The sequence below is a fragment of the Sorex fumeus genome, unplaced genomic scaffold, assembly GCF_029834395.1.
Source record: "Sorex fumeus unplaced genomic scaffold, SorFum_2.1 ptg000026l, whole genome shotgun sequence".
Taxonomy (NCBI): Eukaryota; Metazoa; Chordata; class Mammalia; order Eulipotyphla; family Soricidae; genus Sorex; species Sorex fumeus.
In genome coordinates this window covers 1,492,058-1,504,343 of record NW_026606083.1, presented here as the reverse complement: position 1 = coordinate 1,504,343, position 12,286 = coordinate 1,492,058, and the positions used below count along the sequence as shown (strand labels likewise).

The window sequence follows — 12,286 nt, the reverse complement described above, 5'->3', positions numbered from 1 at the left end:
TGTGACCCCCTATAAGATAGGTACCATTTATTTTATTTTTTTTATTTTTAAATGTTGTTCCCAATAATTTGTTGCATTTAATATTACAAAACAAATCCCATCACCATAACACCTATCCACCACCGTATTTTGAATGTTTCCATGCTGACCCCCAAACCCTGCCCCCCATAGCAGGACTTAAATAATTGTGTATTGCTTGTTATGAATAATCCACTAAAAATGATCCATAAAAAGCTTCCTTAGAGGATGGCATGTGAAGATTGTTGTACTTCACCCTGGAGCCATTAAGTCCTTTCTTTGGCACATCAGAGGAGAGATGTCACTCCAAGGAATCTAAAATTTTAAATACAGTAATACAGCTGAGGTTAATTTATTTTTTAACTGGAGGGTGACTTTGGGTTCCGGTAGCATCTCTGCAGTGAGATATCATTATTTTTTGGTTGAATTAATTGTGACTCAGGAAGAGTCTATAAATTTCTCAACATCATAGAACTCGTGGAATGTCAAGTTCTTGTACTGTGATTCCATTTTTTTCATATTTCACCACCTGCCTTCTCCACAATCACATTTTGAAGCCTCCTGCTTTCAGAAATTTATAAAAATAGAAAAAAATAAGCTTTCCAGCTGGTCAAACCTCCTGTTTGCTCTGATAACTTCTATTTCAAATGTGTTTTAAATGTGCTAGTGATTTGATATTACAGTGAGTTTGAAGAGAAAAGGGATACAAAATCCTGTTTTCTCCTATGTATCAAGAGCTTCTCTTTTCATTTTTGTCTTTGTCATTTTGGGGGTAACAGCCAGTGGTGCTCAGGGCTTACTTCTGCCTCCATGCTCCTTGCAGGACTCAGGGAATCACATGAAGAGGGCAGGATTGGAACACAGATCATCTGTGTGCAAGGTTGGCTGCATGCAAGGCGAATGCCCTACCTGCTGTCCTATCAGTCTGGCTCCAAGCTTCTGAGTTTAGGGGACTTTTGTTATGAATTTAGTTGAGAAATACTGTTTGCTTTTATTAATCAAAGATCTGCTCTTTAGTATTATATTTGTTGGAGGGATGATAAAGTGAATTATTTTGGTTTCTATATTAGGGAATAGATAATGTAAACTGTAAACATATCATATACTATATGCCTAATTATTCTCTTCCCCATGCTTGTAAAATATTATTTTATCAAGTTCCACACTACTTTCAACACTATATTATGTTGCAGCTTTCAAAACCAGCATGGCCCAAATGCTGACAGCCTGAAGCAGACTGTGGACAGGACAGGGACAGAGGTGACCCCAGGAGCTGAGAGACAGTGTGACTCTCCCTCTAGTCACTGTTGCTTCAGCCCACAAAAGGCAACATTAATTGACGTGTTTTATTTATTCACCCTTCTCTGTTCCAATTACAACCAGAAGAGCAAAGGAGATCTCCAATATAAGTCTATGTTATCGAGAGGAAAACAAAAGATGTTAACTCAAGTGCATAGGGAGAAAAGAAGAAGTCTGATTTCCCCCCCTAAAAAGATAGATTCCAATTCTTAAAGGAAAATCATAAACAGAGGGCAAATCTGACGACAATATAGAATTAGACATAGAATAGAGTCGAGCCATTATACCACTTAAACACTGAAGAGCATGTAAAAATGTCAAAAATTCATAAACAGAGTGAATGAGCACAAAGTTCTTCACCTGAGAAACAGAAAATACTTTCCAATTCCAAACCCAGATTCTGAGTTTCACATGTACGTTGAATAAAATTTAATCTAACATTTATTTAATTTAATATAAATTAAAAATAATTTAACTTAAACAGAACAAGTTTAGACTTAACCTCACAGTATGAAAAGTGTACTGAAATTGAAGATGTAATAATGGCAATGGATCTGACAGAAAAGAAAAAACAAGACTTAGAAAAAATTAGTAAAATTCTATGACAAATGTCATATTTCATTAGAAAGGCAACCATCACAGTAACGGAAATGTTAGAAAATTAAGAGAGAAGGGAACAGAGAGCATATATATGCCAGACACCAACAACGGGGAACCCAGGTTGGAACCAGGCCAGGTCAAACAACAAATGTGCATTCTCCATGTATTCATCAAGATATGTTTTTCGAACACTGGTACACTCTTGATGACGACATAGATTGGTGAAGTCTCTATGGAAAGTAGTATGGAAATTTCTTTTTAAAAATAAAAATTACAATTGATCTAGATATAATAATCTTAAGAATTTTCTAAGGTATATGTCACATATAAAAACCCCACAAATTAAAGTATTTGCACCCTATATTCATAACAGTCAAAACATGAAATTAACTAGATTAAGCAGATTTGATATGTATCTCTATATGTAAATCACTTATCACTTAATCACTTAATCCCCGTTATTCATCGATTTATTCGAGCGGGTGCCAGTAACGTCTCCATTCATCTTGGTTGCGTGCTAGTGTAGCCCAATGGTATCTGTTTGTTTTAGGAACATGTAGAGCCTCAAACCGATCATTTAGGGTCTTGACGAAGAAGTCTGACCATCTTATAGGTGGGCGTCCATGTGATCTTTTGATGTCTCGTGGAATCCAATCAGTAATGGCTCTAGTCCAGCGGTTGTCTGTAAACCTCATTACGTGTCCAGCCCATCTGATTTTTGATGTCTTGGCAAATGAGACAGCGTCCCTGATTCTTGAGCGTTGACGAAGATCAGAACTCCGGATTCTATCTCTCATTTGAGTGAATCGTGATATTCCAAGCATAGTTCTTTCGATTCCTCTTTGAGAGACCCGAATAGTGTTCTCATCCTGTTTTCGTAGGGTCCAGGTCTCTGAGGCATATGTTAATGCAGGAAGAACAGTAGAATCAAAGAGATGTGCTTGTAGCTGGAGGTTCTTTGTCCTTTTAGTTATTTCTTCAATGCTCTTGAAGGCATTCCAAGCCGCTCTCTTCCTCCTGCGCAACTCAAGTGCCAGGTCATTCATCATGTTGATTTCTTGACCTAGGTATATATAACTGTTACATTCGGAGATGGAGGTTCCGTTAAGAGCGAATGGAGCGTCAGGAACAAGGCTGTTTCTCATAAACATTGTCTTCGTAAGATTCAGCTGTAGTCCGACCTTTCCACATTCACGGTCAAAGTCGTTCAGCATTTGTGCCGCTTGGTTGATGTTTGGTGTTATTAGAACGATGTCATCAGCAAAGCGGAGGTGGTGTAGTTGCCAACCATCTATCTTCACTCCCATGCTTTCCCATTCCAGTCGTCGCATGATGTTCTCGAGGTGGCATAAATACATAATGCAAATACATATACAATGGAATTCTAGTCTCACAAAAAAAAGATGAAATTGTACCCTTTGAGACAAATAGGTGGATTTTGATATGACTATACTAAATAAAATTAAATAAGAAAGTTAAAGACAGCTATCAGATTATTTTAGTCAACATATAAAGCAGCAATTACTGAAGTAAGCAAACCTACAAGAAAAAAGCAAGTTATACTCCTAAACTCGACTTAAATGGTAACAGCTAACAAAGGGTAAGCACAGTGGAGGAATGGGTTAAGAGACTTTTGTTTGTCTGTTTTTTGAGGGGTTTATTTTATGTATATGTCAGGCAGTGCTCAGGGCTTACTCCTGGTGGAGATATAAGGACCAGGCTGGGTGCCAGGGATCAAACCCAGGCAGGCCATGTATGAGACAAGGCTCTACCCATTGTATTACTGCTCTGACCCCTGGTACAGGGTTATTTTTCATAGTAGAAGACCCCATAAATTTTGCGGCAGGAGTAGTGAAAAGTGTTGACATGTTGTGATTGAAAACTAAACCATGGAAATTCTATAACATTATAAACTAATGACAAGTCTGGGGAACATAAAGTAACAAAATAGGAGACTAACACCCAAGAATGGCCAAGATTAGTACCAGGAATTTTACTCCATGGCTTGGAGGCCAATCACACATACTAGGGGAAAAGGGAGCTCAGATAAAGAAGGGAACACCAAATAAAGGTGTTGGGAGAATCTTCCTAGGATGGAAGAAGCATGCGGAAAGTAGACTATAGACTAAACATGATTCTCACCCATTGCCTCTTTTGCAAACCACAACACCCAATAAGAGAGAGAGAACAAAAGGGAATGCCCTGCCACAGAGGCAGGGTGGGATGGGGGGGTATGGGAGGGGGGAGGGATACTGGGATCCGTGATGGTGGGAAATGGGCACCAGTGGAGAGATGGGTATTTGACCATTGTATGATTGAAACCCAAGCACAAAAATGTGTAAGTCTGCAACTGTACCTCATGATGTCTCACTATTAAAAAATTTTTTAAAAAATCATCACTACTTGTGGTAGAGAATGGGCACTGGTGGAGGGATGGGTAGTCAATCATTGTATAATTGAAAACCAAGCACAAAAATTTGTAAATCTACAACTTTACCTCATAGTGTTTCACTAATAAAAATTTAAGGAAAAAAATAAAAATAAAATTATAAAAAAATCAAAAAATAAAATAAAATTTAATTAAATTTAAAAGTATACAGAAAACATTTTACTTGGAAATATATACAAAAACTTATTAAAATAATCATTAGTATAATTATAAAAATTAATAAGTGAATAATAAAATCTGAAAAAGGCTCAAATTCTTTCTCATTTGAAAGTGAGTTGTTTTGTTTCGTTTTGTTGCTTTTTGGGTCACACCCAGCGATGCTCAGGGATTAATTCCTGGCTCTGCACTCAGGAATTACTGCACTCAGGAATCACTCCTGGTGGTGCTCTGGGGACCATATGGGATGCCACGGATCAAACCTTGGTCAGCTGTGAGCAAGGCAAATGCCCTATCTGCTATACTATCACTCTGGGCCTAAAAGTGAGTTTTTTTTTTTAATTCAATGATTGTTGCAATCAATGGTAAACAACAGGTAATAACTTTGTGAAACAAATTATAAACGTACTTCCAACCCCCCGTGTAGACCATCTTCTCCACACTTAAATCACTTCTTCTGATAAAATGTTCTGGTTTTATTAATTACCTCATTACTCACTATAAGGATTGTTTTCTAAAAATGTTTAGGTCACACACAGAAGTATCTTACTCTTCGTTCTGCACTCAGGGATCCCTCTGAATGGGCTCTAGCAACCACCTGTAGTACTGAAATTGCACCCAGGTCAACCACATGCAAGGCAAATAAATACCTTCCATCTGCATTATCTCTCCAGGCACAGTTAAAAAAATTAACTTCCCAGAAAGAACTTACTGCTTTTTATAAATTTTTAAAAAGTTATAAATTTGTGAATTTATATAAAATCTCCACATTTTAATATTTATTAAATTAACATATTTATTTGAATGTCTGATAGCTATCTCAAACTTTGTATTTCCAAAGTGGAAATCTAGATCTTTCTTTGCTGGTCACTAAATCTGGTTTTTATTTCACCAACTAGCAAATCTATTCTTTCAGTAACTCATGTCAATAAATTTAGAATCTGATTTTTACATCTCTCATTATTTTGATAATTGATAAACAAATTGCTAACCATTTTCCCAGTCCATGCTGACTTCCTAGCAGCACACAGGCTTCTGAATATCACCATGTGCAACTCACTGAACTCACTGACCCGGAAGGCCCCCAGAATCACCAGCATGACTTAGGTCATTCTCAGCACTCCAGAACCTGTGCAGCATCAGAGTCTCAGCCCACCTAGTTGCCAGAGAATCACTGATACCCTCACCTCAAAAAAGAAAAGTGTACACTCCAACTGAAATATAAAAAAGCAGGGTTTGCAAGAGCTGGTTCTTCGAGAAAATAAACAAGATAGGTAAACCACTAGCAACACTCACAAAGAAACAGAGAAAGAGAGCCTTAATAAATCGAATCAGAAATAAGAATGGGTATATCACAACAGAAACTAAAGAAATTCAAGAGATCATCAGAGACTACTTTGAAAGTCTGTATGCCACGAAACAAGAGAACCTAGAAGAAATGGATAAATTCCTGGATTCCTATCATCTCCCAAAGCTGAATCAAGAAGATATAGAGTACCTGAATAGACCTATTCACATCAAAGAAATTGAAACTGTAATCAAAAGTCTTCCCAAAAACAAAAGCCCAGGTCCAGATGGATTTACTAGCGAATTTTTCCAGACATTTAAAGAGGATGTATTGCCAGTCCTTCTCAAGCTTTTCCAGGAAATTGAAAAAACAGAAACTCTCCCAAACAGTTTCTATGAAGCCCATATCTCTCTAATACCAAAAGGAAACAAAGACACCACAAGAAAAGAAAACTACAGGCCGATATCCCTGATGAACACGGATGCGAAGATTCTCAACAAAATACTAGCCAATAGAATTCAACAACTCATCAAAAAGATCATACATCATGACCAAGTGGGATTCATCCCAGGGATGCAAGGATGGTTCAACATTCGGAAATCAATTAACATAATCCATCATATCAACAAAAGAAAAGATAAAAATCATATGATCATATCAATAGATGCATAGAAAGCATTTGACAAGATCCAGCACTCATTCATGATGAAAACCCTTGCCAAAATGGGGATAGAGCAGACCTTCCTCAATATAGTTAAAGCCATCTACCACAAACCTACAACAAACATCATCCTCAATGGGGAAAAACTGAGAGCCTTCCCCCTAAGGTCAGGGACGAGACAAGGATGCCCACTCTCTCCACTGCTGTTCAATATAGTACTGGAAGTACTTGCAATAGTGATTAGGCAAGAAAAAGATATTAAGGGCATCCAGGTAGGAAAGGAAGAAATCAAGCTCTCACTATTCGCAGATGATATGATACTATACTTAGAGAACCGTAAAACCTCTACCAAGAAACTCGTAGAAACAATAGGCTTGTATAGTAAAGTGGCAGGCTATAAAATCAATACTCAAAAATCCATGGCTTTCCTATACACAAATAGTGAAAGAGAAGAAAGTTACATGAAGAAAACAATCCCAGTCACAATTGTGCCCCAGAAAATCAAGTAGTTAGGAATCACCTTAACTAAGGAAGTAATGGACCTGTACAAAGAAAACTACAAAACGCTACTTCAGGAAATAAAAGAGGACACGAGGAAATGGAAAAATATCCCCTGTTCATGGATGGGGAGAATCAACATTGTGAAAATGGCAATACTTCCCAAGGCACTGTACAAATTCAATGCAATCCTTATAAGGATATCCACGACATTCTTCAAAGAAATGGAGCAAACACTCCTGAAATTTATATGGAACAATAAGCCCCCACGAATAGCTAAAGCAATTCTTGGGAAAAAGAAAATGGGAGGAATCAAGCTACCTAACTTCAAGCTCTACTACAAAGCAGTAATAATAAAAACAGCATGGTACTGGAACAAAGGTAGAGCTGCAGACCAATGGAACAGAGTTGAATATACTGACATCTCCTCCCAAACATATAATCATCTAATCTTCGATAAGGGGGCAAGAAAAGTGAAATGAAGAAGGGAAAGCCTCTTTAATAAATTGTGCTGGCAAAACTGGACGGCTACATGCAAAAAAAGTGGGCTCAGTTCTCTGCCTAACACCATGCACAAAAGTAAGATCGAAATGGATTTATGACCTCAACATCAGACCGGAATCCATAATGTTTATTGAAGACAAAGTTGGCAAAACTCTCCATGATATTGAAGTTAATGGTATCTTCAAAGATGTCATGCCACTAACCGAGCAAGTGAAAACAGAGATAGAGAAATGGGACTATCTTAAACTAAGAAGCTTCTGCACCTCAAAAGAAACAGTGACGAAAATACAAAGACAGCCTACAGAATGGCAAAGAATATTCACCAAATACACATCTGACAAGGGGTTGATATCAAGGATATACAAGGTACTGGTTAAACTCCACAAGAAGAAATCACCCAACCCCATCAAAAAATGGGGCGAGGAAATGAACAGAAACTTTCGCAAAGAAGAAATCCAAATGGCAAAAAGGCACATGAGAAAATGCTCTACATCACTAATCATCAGAGAGATGCAGATCAAAACAACAATGAGATATCATTTCACACCACTGAGACTGGCCCACATCCACAAGAACAAAAGCAACCAATGCTGGTGCGGATGTGGCGAGAAAGGGACCCTCCTTCACTGCTGGTGGGAATGCCGGCTGGTCCAACTCTTTTGGAAAACAGTATGGGCGATTATCAAAAAATTAGACTTTGATCTCCCATTTGACCCAGCTATATCACTCCTGGGAATATATCCCAGGGAGGCAAAAAGGTATAGTCGAAGTGACATCTGCAATTGTTTGTTCATTGCAGCACTCTTTACAATAGCCAGAATCTGGAAAAAACCTGAGTGCCCGAGAACAGATGACTGGTTAAAGAAACTGGTACATTTACACAATGGCTGTTAGAAAAGATGAAGTTATGAAATTTACATACAAGTGTTATTACATGGAAAGTATCATGCAAAGCGAAATGAGTCAGAAAGAGCGGGATAGACACAGAAAGATTGCATTCATCTAAGGAACATAAAGCAACAAAACAGGAGACTAACACCCAGGAATGGCTGAGATTAGTACTAGGAATTTTGCTCCATGACTTGAAGGCCAGCCACATGTGCTAGGTGAAAAGGAAGCTCAGATAGAGAAGAGAGCACCAAATAAAGGGCGTTGTGAGGACCCTCCCATGGTAGGAGAGACTTGCTAAAAGTAGTCTATAGACCAAACATGATTGCCACTCAATGCCTCTCTTGCAAAACACAGTACCCAAAAGAAGAGAGAGAGAACAAGGGGGAATGCCCTGCCACAGAGGCAGGGTGGGACAGGAGGGGATGGGGGATGGGAGGGGTGCTGAGACTCGTGGTGGGGGAGGATGGGCACTGGTGGAGGGATGGGTACTTGATCATTGTATAACTGAAACCCAAGCACGAAAATTTAGAAGTCTATAACTGTACCTCATGGTGTTTCACTAATAAAAAAAAATGATAAAAAAACCAAAAAACCAAAACAAAACAAAACAAAAAAAAAAGTTTAAAAGGCAGGGCAGAGACACCATACAGTAGTTAAAGTGCTTAGCTGACCTCAATTCAATCCCCCAAACAAAACCAAAAATGCTGAAGAGTAAGAAAGTCACCATATTTTCTGAACATTTACAAAGCAACAGAAGAACTTCACAGACGCATGAGTCTGGTTGTGGCTCACATAAATGAGCAGCAGGGTGGGGCAGACAGTACAGCAAATTGGGCGGTTGCCTTGCATATAGCCAACCCAGGTTTGAGTCTCAGCACCCCAAAAGGTCCCCTGAGCACCAACAGGAGTGATCCCTGAGCAGAAAGCCAGGGAAAGTCCTCAGCACTGCCAGCTGTGGTCCCAAAACAAGAAACAAAAAAAAAATAAATAAAAATAAAAAGAGAAAATTAAAAAAAAAAAAAAGCAGGGTTTGGTTGGGTGGTGTGTGTGTGTGTGTGTGCGTGTGTGTGTGTGTGCGTGTGTGTGCTCATTTGCAATTTTTGTTAATGCAGACCTCCAGAATACAATATAAATTATAAATATTAGCTGAAATTATAAATATTTGCTGAAAAATGACAGAACAAAAGGATATGAAGTGTTGAAAATCATTCATTAGCACTGTGTTAATGAATAAAGCCAGTGACTTTTTTCCCCTTGCTTTTTGGGCCATACCTGGTGATGAACAGGGGTTACTCCTGGCTCTGCACTCAGAAATTACCTCTAGCGGTGCTCAGGGAGCCTATGGGATGCTGGGAATCAAACCCGGGTCGGCCACGTGCAAGGCAAAAACGCCCTACTCACTGTGCTATTACTCCAGCCCCCAGTGACTCTTTTTTTTGTTTTTTTCACTTACACACCCAGTTTTTTTAATTTTATTGAATCAGTGACTCATTTTTATACCTGAAAATGTTGGATTCATTTCCTTCATTTCACAGAAAACTTAAAATATCTGTGCATGTACTCCCATAGTAAGGGGCAGAGTTACATTAGAGGTCTATTTCAAATATTTCACACTTTTTTTTCTTGGTATGTGTTGTAGGCAAAATGAAAATCACCATGAATCACAAAATTATCTCAAAATTCAATGAGACATTGCATACACTGGTTCTATTTAAAAGTTGATCATGATGACGTTGTTTCAGTTAATGCAAAAATAACAATGATTTTTTTAAAAAATGAGATTCCTGGACTCACATAGCTAACTTGTGAAATGTATTCTTACTCTTCAATTTCTCATTAATTTACAAACGTTTTTATTTCACCAGTCATGTAAAAATGTATATTTATAAATCAAACCACATTACCTCAAAGCCCCATTTTTTATATACTTGGTAAAGGGCCTCTCTCAGCATTTCTCCACAAGGGTTCCCAAAGTGAGCATAAACTTTTTATCTTTCAGAAGCCATGTTCATTGTGTTCTTCCTCCCAAGGATGAATTTGGGGGATAAAACAACAGCATTGTGATCAAAAAGTTCTCCAAGAGAACCAAACTGAAGGAGAGAATGTACTCTCATTAACTCCAGGTTTTGATAAGTACATTCTACTCCCAAAATAATCACATTCCCCCTACTAAGAACATACACATTACAGCACATGCTTACCACCTACAATATATAACCCACTTGGGAAAAGGTTCATAGAGTATTGGCATGCTATTTGAATGATATGAAGATAAATGTCGCCTCTCTTGCCACCTCTCAAAAAATCCCATTAAGTCAAGTGAAAAGTTCAGAAATCTTTTGTGCTAACATATACTTAAAATTTAGGACAATATAATGCTGTTTACTTGTGGCTGCATATATATGACTAGATCAGAAAGATAAAATAATCCTGTATTTCCCCCAAAACACTGGATATGAGACCAGAGAGAGTATGGATCAGGCCTTGTACACATTTGACCCAGGTTCTATCCCCCAACACCCTGTACCATGTACCATCCCCAAATCCCCAGTAAGAGTGACCTCTGAGTCAAGAGCAGAAAGTAAGACCTGAGTACTGCCAGGTATGACCCCTAAACAAACAAACAAATAAGAACACAGGATAATCTAACGAAGTACACGGACAACTTTGCAGATGTTGAGTAACTATATTTGAAAATTTATAAAAGTTTCTACTTTATGCTTTTTACTCTTTTTTAGACTTTGTATTAAGACAGCATGATTTACAAGGTTATCCACGCTGAGTTTCAAGCATACTCTATCACCAGTGTCAATTTCCCCTCACTAGTATTCCCAGGTTCCCTCCCCCAACCCCATCCCCATCCATTAGCCTACATCCTTGACAGGCACATATTTTTTCAATTTATTTTTTATTTTGGAACTGCAATTTACAAAATTATTCATAGGCAGGTACACAATTTTGAACACCTATCTCATCAACTGGTATTTGGCATACTGGGTAAGCCACGGGGAGTTTGCCAGACTCTGCCGTGTGAGCAGGTTACATTCGGGAGCCTGCCAGTTTGTCCAAAGTAAGAATGAGATAATAAGACACTCTGCGCTGTTCTCTTCCGGGAGCTGCACTTTTTAAAAAAATCTCAGGGCTAGGATGAAGGAGATGTTACTGGGGCCTGCTCGAGGCAATCAGCGAACAACAGAATGGTCGTGATCGTGATCCCATCAACAGAGCCAATTTCCCTCTGTCAACACCCCGTTTACCTTCCCACCCCCGGCCTTCCTCCCTGACAGGCATCTTTGAGTCTAATTATTGTAGTTTGGATCCCACACTTTCAGTTGGGGTTCAGATATATAGTTAAACAACCCTTCACCACGATATGCCTGAAGCCCTTGGAACCTGCCCTGCCCCCTTCCATCTATCTCCTCTTCTCCCCAGTTTCTGTCCTTCTCATCTTCAGTTCTAGAGCCAGGTCCCAGGTATACTGCACTTGATACCTTTCTTGCCCTAACTCTGTAATTCTATATGCGACAGACAGGTATGTTCATCTGATGTTCATTTTGCTTTTTCTTACCTACTTCACTCCCCATTATATCCTCTGGTTCCATCCTTGTTGCAGCAAATTGCATGGCTTCATCCTTTGAAGCTGTGTAGGATTTGTTGCATAGAAATAGCACAAACTCATTAGCCCTCATCTGGTGTTGGAGCCCTCAGTTGATCATAAATCTAAATCCTAGTGGTAAGTGCTGCAATGAATAGTGTGAATACTTCCTTTGGAATGAATATTTTTGCATCCTTGGATTACATACCCAGAAGTGGAAGTGCTGGTTCATGTAACTGAATTCTTATTTTCATGAGATGTCTCTATACTGTTTTGCATGGGAGTTTCTATTTCCACTTCACTTTCAACATACATTTTTCCAGGTTT

The 12,286-nt window shown here is 38.6% G+C and overlaps 1 protein-coding gene across 2 annotated transcripts in view; it reads left to right on the top strand.

Moving 5' to 3' along the window:
* The window catches only part of GRM5 (glutamate metabotropic receptor 5), a 607,899-nt gene that overhangs the window by 516,101 nt on the left and 79,512 nt on the right, over positions 1 to 12,286 (top strand). The gene's annotated exons all lie outside the window — the stretch shown is intronic.